Consider the following 8,553-nt stretch of genomic DNA (forward strand, 5'->3'; position numbering starts at 1 on the left):
GACCTGGGAGGTACGGGGGGCAGGATTGCAGGGTATACCTTTTGGTTGGTTGATGATGCATGGAGGGGATTGTAACCATGGCAATGAGATGATATACAATAGAATGAATGTAAAATTAATGTTCTTCCATGTAAACTATCACATAATTCACAATAAAACATTTAAGAAAAACAAAACAAAAAACAAAACAAAAAAACCCCCACACCACCACTAACAATATAAGCATTGAAGAATCTGAGTGGTGCAATGTGTTAAGCAGTGGGCTATTAACCACAGGGTCATTGGTTCAAATCCACCAGCTACTCTAAGACGAGGCTGTCTTCTCCTGTAAAGATTTACAGTCTCAGAAACACTAGGGAGCAAGTCTACTCTATAATGTAAAGTCTACTCTGTAAAGTAGCTATGAGTTGTAATCCACTCAATGGCAGTGGATGGGTGGTGAATATAAGCATGGAATTCCAAGGTGACACAAATGATTAAGGCACTCAGCTGTTAACTGAAATGCTGGTGGTTCTAGTCTATTCAATAGAACCTCAGAAGAAAGGCCTGGAATCTACTTCTGAAAATCAAGGAGATAATAATATCTACCTTCTAAAGATGTGGCGCTGTGGGTTAATGCACCAGACTGCAAAGCTGTTTAAACTGCAAGGTCGGCAGTTCAAGCTCACCAGCTGCTCCTCGGAAACCCTATACAGGGTCGCTATGGGTCGGAACTGACTCGACGGCACTTAACAACAACAACAGCAAAGTTATTAGAGTTAAATAAAATAATATTAAAAAGAACAGATACATCTAGAAATAAAATAAAAGTTATGTAAATAACAAATAAATACATAAATATTCTGCTATTGTTAAGTGCTGTAAAGTTGGATTCAACTCATAGAGACACTATGTAGAGTTCCCAAGGCTGTAAATCTTTGTGACAGCAGAAAATCTCATCTTTTCCTTCGGGGTGAAAGGTGGTCTTGAGTCACTTACCTTTTGGTTTACACTCTATAAAATACTTAATAAGCAAAAAAGTATATAAAAATCACCTAGCACAGTGCCCAACATTAAAATGCTCTACATATCTAGTCTGCTGTACACATTCCAACACATAGAGCATCACCATGAATCAAAATCACTCCATGATAATTAGTATCTAAACATTTATTATACACACAAGTGTTGTTACTGTTGTGTGTTGTCTAGTTGTTTCTGACTCACAGTGACCCTATTCACAGCAGAACAAAACTGCCCAGTCCTGTGCCATCCTCACAATCATTGTTATGTTCTAGTCTTCCTCTTATTCACTGGCCCTCCATTTTCCAAGGGTGGCGTCCTTTTCCAGGGCCTGGTCCCTCCTGTCAACATGTCCTAAGTATGAGAAATGAAATCTCACCATCCTTGCTACTAAAGAGCATACTGATTGTACTTATTCTAAATACACATATAAAGATTTTATATTATTCTCTCATCAGCCAACTTTTGTAAACTTGGTCAAGTGCATTAACTTCATTTATATATTAAACTCACCAGCTACTCTTCAGAAGAAAGATGAGGTTTTCTGCTCCAGTGAAGATTTATAGTCTTGGAAAACCTTTAGAGGGTCATTATGAGGGAACCAATTTGACAGAATACAAAAGCAACAAATTTATTAAACAGTGTAGACCAAGCTCCATTCTAGCTGTACAAGTCTGTGAGCTTCTACCATAGTGTTTGGAGTTGAGGATAAAGATATGAAGAATACAGCAGTAATAATAATTGGAGTCCATGAGAATTCATCTGTAGAAGAGGGTGGAGATGACACAATCAAATGTCTTTCCATTCCCTTGGTTTTTGAAAGCGTAGGATGGCAGGTGAGGGACTTATCTACATAGTCATCTGCCAGATTAAAAGTAACAGACAAGCTTGCATCAACCATGAGATTTTGTATATCAGAGATGAAACCTTTATGATTCAGACTGGGTAGAGTCTGGCTAAAGCTAAGATTAGGAAATATCTATGCTTCATCAGAAGAAAGAGCAAAAGAAAGACTTAAAAATAGCAGAGAAGCTTAGCCACTATCCAGGCTGTAGTGCAGGACATTTCAAACTTCCACTAGTGCCCTCAGGGAAGGAAGATAACTAAGAAGATTTAAAAAAAAAAAGAGTTTTATTAAGATAAATCCATGATACTTGGCGAATTCACTTCATGTGAAATTGGAGAAAGTTTAATTTTCAAGAGGAAAAACACATACAGCTAAAGGGCTGTACCATTTCACTGAAAAATGAGTAATGCACCCTAATATATAGAACTTAAATCAATTCCAAGTATCTTCATCTTCTTCAAATATTTTCCCATTTTTCATTCTTACTTTATTCTTAAAATGTATTCAGAAGTGTGTTTTGAGTAGGACCTCTACTTCTGTTAGTGGCTTTCAGCACTTTGCAAAGAAAAGGGTATCACTGAAAAGAGTCATGAATAAATAAGAAGTAAGGGTAGATTTGCAAATATTTTCTTAAAGGTCTAAGGGTCACTGAAGTATTGGGCTTGGAGAAAAAAGGGAATAGTTAAAAGAAAGCATGGACAAAAAAAAAAAAAAAAAAAAAAAAAAAAAAAAAAAAAAAAAAAAAAAAAAAAAAAAAAAAAAAAAAAAGAAAGAAAGAAAGAAAACATCAAGAGAAAATACACATAAAACCAGAGAAAATATTTACATTAATTTCTGCTGAAGGGGTCACAGTGTAGTAAGAAGCACTTTGAGTTGAGAGTCCTTTGAAAGATAAAAAGTCATGCCAACAAATAAAATGATAGTTGTGAAAAGACTTCAAATGTATGAGGCGGTGAATTTACTGTTCTTTAAACAGATTGATTTTCAAAATGTAGGCAAGGTCTTTACGATTAGAAAGTCATGAAGATCTTCTAAAAAGGCCTGGAATATTGTATTCTGTTTGAAGCATTTCACTGTCAGGAAGATGAAGACAAACAAAGAAGGGAATTCAGAGGGAAAAAAAACAAACCACAAAAGTATTTCAGGGTCTATTGTAGGCTGACTTTTCAAGAGAAAAAAGAAATAAATAGAACAAACAATAACTTGGTTTGCAAAGTCTAAAGAGAAAGAGGTTATGATGTGATATATGTGCCTTAAATTATAAGCAGAGCAAAATCACATGCACGGTGCTTACATGCAGGGTCTCATTTTTATGCTATTAACTCATCTAGTAATCAGTGTGATTCTACCATTCAAATTAGGGTAAGGGTTGAGCAACATACATTTATTTAGGATTATTTATAGATAATGAGCATTTGTAGACATGCCCACACAACTAGTCCATATAGACAAGTGCCCAATCTTCATTTCTTTCTTTTGTATTTTATTCTTGAATTTATGACTTCTGAGGCTACTGAAAATGAAGCTACTTACATTTTCTCTAAAGAATTTTAAGGAATCACACTTTATTACCTAACCTAAAAGTTGCCTATCACAGTTCAGGCAAAAGGGAGTTGTCATTATCCATTTCTGTTGATGCTAGCTGCTTCCTACTCATGGCAACTTCATGCACAACATAACAAAACAGTACCTGTCCTGCACCATCCCCTTGAGCAGTTTAGGATCAGACTGTTGTGATTCATAAGGTTTTCAATGACTGATTTTTGAAAGTAGCTCTCTATCCTAGTCTGGAAGCTTCATTGTAGCCTGTTCATAGTAACTGTAAGCATCACAGCAACATGAAAGCCTCCATAAAACCCTTTACCATTGAATTGACTGGAATTCTGCATGTTACATATTAAAACTGAGATTGTGTGGGGGTTTTCTTGGCAGTACTCTTATGGAAGGGCATTACCAGACTTTTTTCTTCTGCAGTGCTGCCACGTAGGTTCAAACAGCCATTGTTTTGGTTAATAGTTAAATGCAAAAATGCTTGTATCACCCAGGAACCTACAAGCTTACCTATGTAGACCTATGTAGAAGTATTGGCATCCAAAGTTTGGTATTTAAAACACGCTTTTTTGTTGTTGAAGTTTTTACTGTGAATTGAGTGATAGTTTACAAGACAGAACATCGGTTTTATACCATTGTTTCATTGCAATAATTACAATCTCCTCCACGCATCATCATTCAACAGTATTTGCTTCTATTCCCTCTGTTTTTTTATTTGGTGGAGGGGATACATGCAAAAACATTTAAAAATAATTTAAACAACCAAAGGGCACATTCTGCAAACCTGCCTCCTGGTCACCAGCACTCAGTGTTTTTCTTCCCATGATTCTAGAGTCCTCAGCTACTACCTCTCTCCATGTCCCCATCTCTGCCTCCATCCCCGATGTTGCTTCTTCTTTGGATAGGGTCCTGCATTCTGCTTGCACTCTTCTCCCTTGATTGTCCTAGGGTCCTCTGTTTCTGACTGTAAGATTAACTACTCCCCCATTTTTGTTACAAAACGTCTACCTTTACAGTTGTGACAGTCACAATTAGTCATGATAATAATTATTCACTATTGAATCATAAGAATCTTATCCCTATCTCTTTTCACCAGACCCATCTAGACAAGATGAAAACTATTTAGTGGGGACTTTACCTTCCCCCCACTCCCCACCCCCACACAAACACTGTTAAATGAAACTTTCTCTTGAAAACTTGTAAGTCAGTCACTTCGTGTCTTTATAACCCCCTCATTTTAGGTAATCAATGTCTAAATTGCCCATCCCTATCAAACCTGTATGCAGAGTGGATAGGAGTGATATTTGATATTAAGACTCTTTCCCTCTCAGTTGGTATTTTGAGCTACTACATCCATAAGTACAAAAGAAACTTTTAAAATGCTCAACTTTGCCACAGTGTGTTACACAAGGGGAAGTATTTCTGGTTTTTACAATATTGAGAGAAATAGGTATAATCATTCACTCTGAGGGATAAATAGGAGCCCTGGGGCGGGTGGGGGGTGAAGTGGATGCAATGTCAGCTGTTCAAAATCAAATCCATGATCAAGAAAGATGAGGCTGTGGGTGCTCAGCCCCATAATCTCAGGGGACAATATGGTCAATTGGCATAACATAGTCCACAAAGATAATGTTCTACATTCTGCTTTGTTGGGTAGCATCTGGGATATTAAAAGCTCATAAGCATCCATCTAAGGTGAAGCTATTAGTTTCTCCATGTGCAGAAGAAAGAAGAGTAATAAAAATTGAAGATGCTTAGAATCAATTCATCCAGTGGACTAATGGAACATGTGAATATCTGTCTCCATGACTCTGAGATCAGAAAAACTAGACGGTACCCACCTGCCACTACCAACTGTGATGAAGAGATCACATTAGAGGGTCCTGGACAGAGTGGGAGAAAATGTGGGATAAAATTCAAAATTATTCAAAGATTAAGAAACCCACCTGACTTTCTGGTAAAAAAGAGACTAGAGGAACTTGAGACTATAGCCCTCGATCACCCTTCAGATCTGGAAAGGATCTGACTCTTAAGATCCAATTTTCATCTAAGCAGTAGATAGAAATATGGGGGTGGGTGGGTGGAGGAGAACAACATCAGAAAGGTATACTCACCATGGAGTGGTCAATCATTCAAAATCAACAGGGCAGCATTTTCCTAAGGACAAAGTTGAGAAGGGGTGGGAAGGTGGGTGGAAAGGAAATAGGAAGCTCAGGGAGGAAGTGGGCTAACTGTTGTTGCCTGGAGAGGATTGCAATCATTGAGATGAAGCAAAGTTTATGATTTATTGAGTGTAAAGCTGATGATCTTTGTAAACCTTTGCTCTATTCACAATAAAAAATTTATAAAAAAAGAAACAGAAAGATGAGGTTGTCAGTTTACCATAAAGATTTACAATTTTGGAAAGCCTAAGGAGCAGTTTTTGGAAACCCTGTACAGGGTCGCTATGAGTCAAAACTGACTCCACGGCACATAACAACAACAACAACAAGGAGCAGTTCTACTCGGCCTTATGAGTCACAATCTACTGATGGCACTGGATGTGGGTGGTGATGGGTGAGAAAGTTAAGAACTTCAGTAGAAGAAACTAAGACCCATTTATAGAAAAATATTTAGCACATTTAGGTAGGAAAGAAGCAAAAAATATATAGATTTGGTATTGTTGCCGCTAAGATATGACTATCTTCTCCTATTTCATGCTTTTCACTCAGTCATTCTCTTTCCTACTTTATTTCAATGTCTTCCATGTGAAATTGTTGTTATTGTTGTTGTTAAGTGCCATTGAGTGGGTTCCAACTCATAGCAAGAGCTATACTGTAGAGGATTTCCAAGGAGTGGCTGGTGGGTTTGAACCACCAATCATGTAGTTAGCAGTTCAGCGCTTATCTTACAGTATCACACAGGGATCCTTTTACATAGTAGGTGCACTAAATAAAAATATATTCCATAGATTTATGCTAATGGTTTTACCAATAGAGTGGTCCAAGGATAATAGACTATTGACTTTTGAAATGGTGGGGTGTGTTTAACCTTATTTAAAATCCTTTCTGGCTGTGTAAGCCATAGATTACCTTGTGCTATGGTTGGGTAACTATGTATGTTCAATCAATGAAGGCAGTGGGCCGAGGAGTTAAGCAAATGTTGTTTTGTGCTTCCAGCTGGGCTTCGAAATGTGGCAGCCTTTGCATTTGTTGCCTACTTGTATTTTTCAAGAAACTATAAAAATTGCCATCTTCTCTGTCAGCATGAGGCACTGAATCATTAAGGCGCACCAGCGCAAACTAACAAAAAGATATTTTCCTTTGCTATGGATATAATAATTTTATCAAGAACAGTTTTCATAAACTCTGGGTTTAATGCAGTAAAAATGGCATTCAATACACAAGAGGTATTCATTGTAACCATCACAAGTAAGAGCAGTGGTTCAAGTGCTGGTGGGTTCAACAGTTAGAACCCACCAGGTGCTCCACAGGAAAAAGATCGTCTGTTGTCTTGGAAACCCTTTAGGGCAGTTTTAATCTGTCCTTTAGGATCCAGGTGTAGCTCTGTAGGGTAAGCACTGGACTGCTAACCACAAGGCTGGTGAGCCACCAGCCACTCCTCAGAAACCCTATACAGGGTTGTTATGAGTCAGAACCCATTTGATAGCACATAACAACAACATAGAGTTACTATGAGTTGTGATTGACTCAACTTCATGAATTTGTTTATTTATTGTTTTTTGTTCTAAGAAAAGGTGTATTGAATCTTAGAAAGTGGCAGTTATAGTCATGGTGGTGGTGTTTATGTGCCATGGAGTATACAACTATCACATATACAGAAAAGTCAAAACAAAAATTTAAAAGGCAGAAACATCTCTGAGTGACCAGCAGGGGTCACCCAATAACCAGAAACCAGAGCTGGTGCATTCTCTGTTGAAATGAGCAAAAAACAAAACGCTCCCCTGTGAGAGAGCAGGATGCTCTACACATAGAATTTGCTCATAACCATACCTCAAAACCAAAAAACAACAATCCTATTCCCAGAAATGATTTTTTTTTTTTTTTTGGTGGTGGTGGTGGGGCCAGGGTAAAAGGGTCAAAATCCCTCAGGGCTAATGGGATCAGCTATGAGTAGGGGAAGGAAGAAGAATAATGGAGTCCTTTGGGGATAATAAAAGTAGGTGGAAGTTACCTAAGAGGAGAAACTCCCTAGTGTGTTTGGCTACTATTGATCTAACTTCAGAGTACCCAGAACAGAGAGCCAAGCCTGGAGTCAAGCTTCTTTCACCAAAACAACATTTAAAAATGGTTCCTGATTCCATTGTTTCAAAAGTTCTTGTCAAATGCATTATTTTATTTTATTATTTTTTTTAAGTTTAGATCATCAGTTTTCTCACAATGATTCTTTCATTTTTCTTATAGCTCCTCTATGCTTCCTTCTCTCTTTAGTGTTTGCCATAAAAGTATGTATCTTCCTTATCCAAATCATTAACTGAATATGAGTTAGATAATCCTCAAAAGAGTTCTATGAGGAATACACTGAGTTTCACAGAGAAGTTAGTTTCATAGAGAACAAAAGCAGAGCCCAATACATATTCTCAATACCCATACTTTTTGACTACAAATCTCAGACTCACAAACACCCTGGTTTCCCAGGCTCTATATTGTGGGAACAAAAAGCCTCATCTCTCTTCTGCTTTTTTCTAGCCATCTCAGACTAGATAAGACAAAAACAAAAACAAAAACAAAACACAAAAAACCCCAAGCCCATTGCAGTTTCAATTTATGGCGATCCTATATAGGGTTTCTGAGACTGTACATCTCTATGGTGGCAGACAGTCTCATTTTCTCCTCAGAGTGACTAAGCTAGTGGGTTTGAACCACTGACCTTGAAGCTAGCAGCCCAATGCCTAACCCACAATACCACCAGGGCTCCTAAAAATTGTATAGTATTAAATAATTTGGAAATAGAAATACTGCATGACTCAGCAATCCCTCTACTTGGTATATATCCTCAAGGAACAAAAACACAACTAGATATGTACACACTCAGGTTCACTGCAGCACTATAGAAAATAGATAATGTGAATTGCACAATTTGCAATACCAAAATGATGGACACAGCCCATCAACCGAGAACAGTTAAACAAACTTTAGTACACACAGTGGAAT

Source organism: Chrysochloris asiatica, unplaced genomic scaffold (genome assembly GCF_000296735.1).
Source record: "Chrysochloris asiatica unplaced genomic scaffold, ChrAsi1.0 scaffold00112, whole genome shotgun sequence".
NCBI classification, from domain to species: Eukaryota; Metazoa; Chordata; class Mammalia; order Afrosoricida; family Chrysochloridae; genus Chrysochloris; species Chrysochloris asiatica.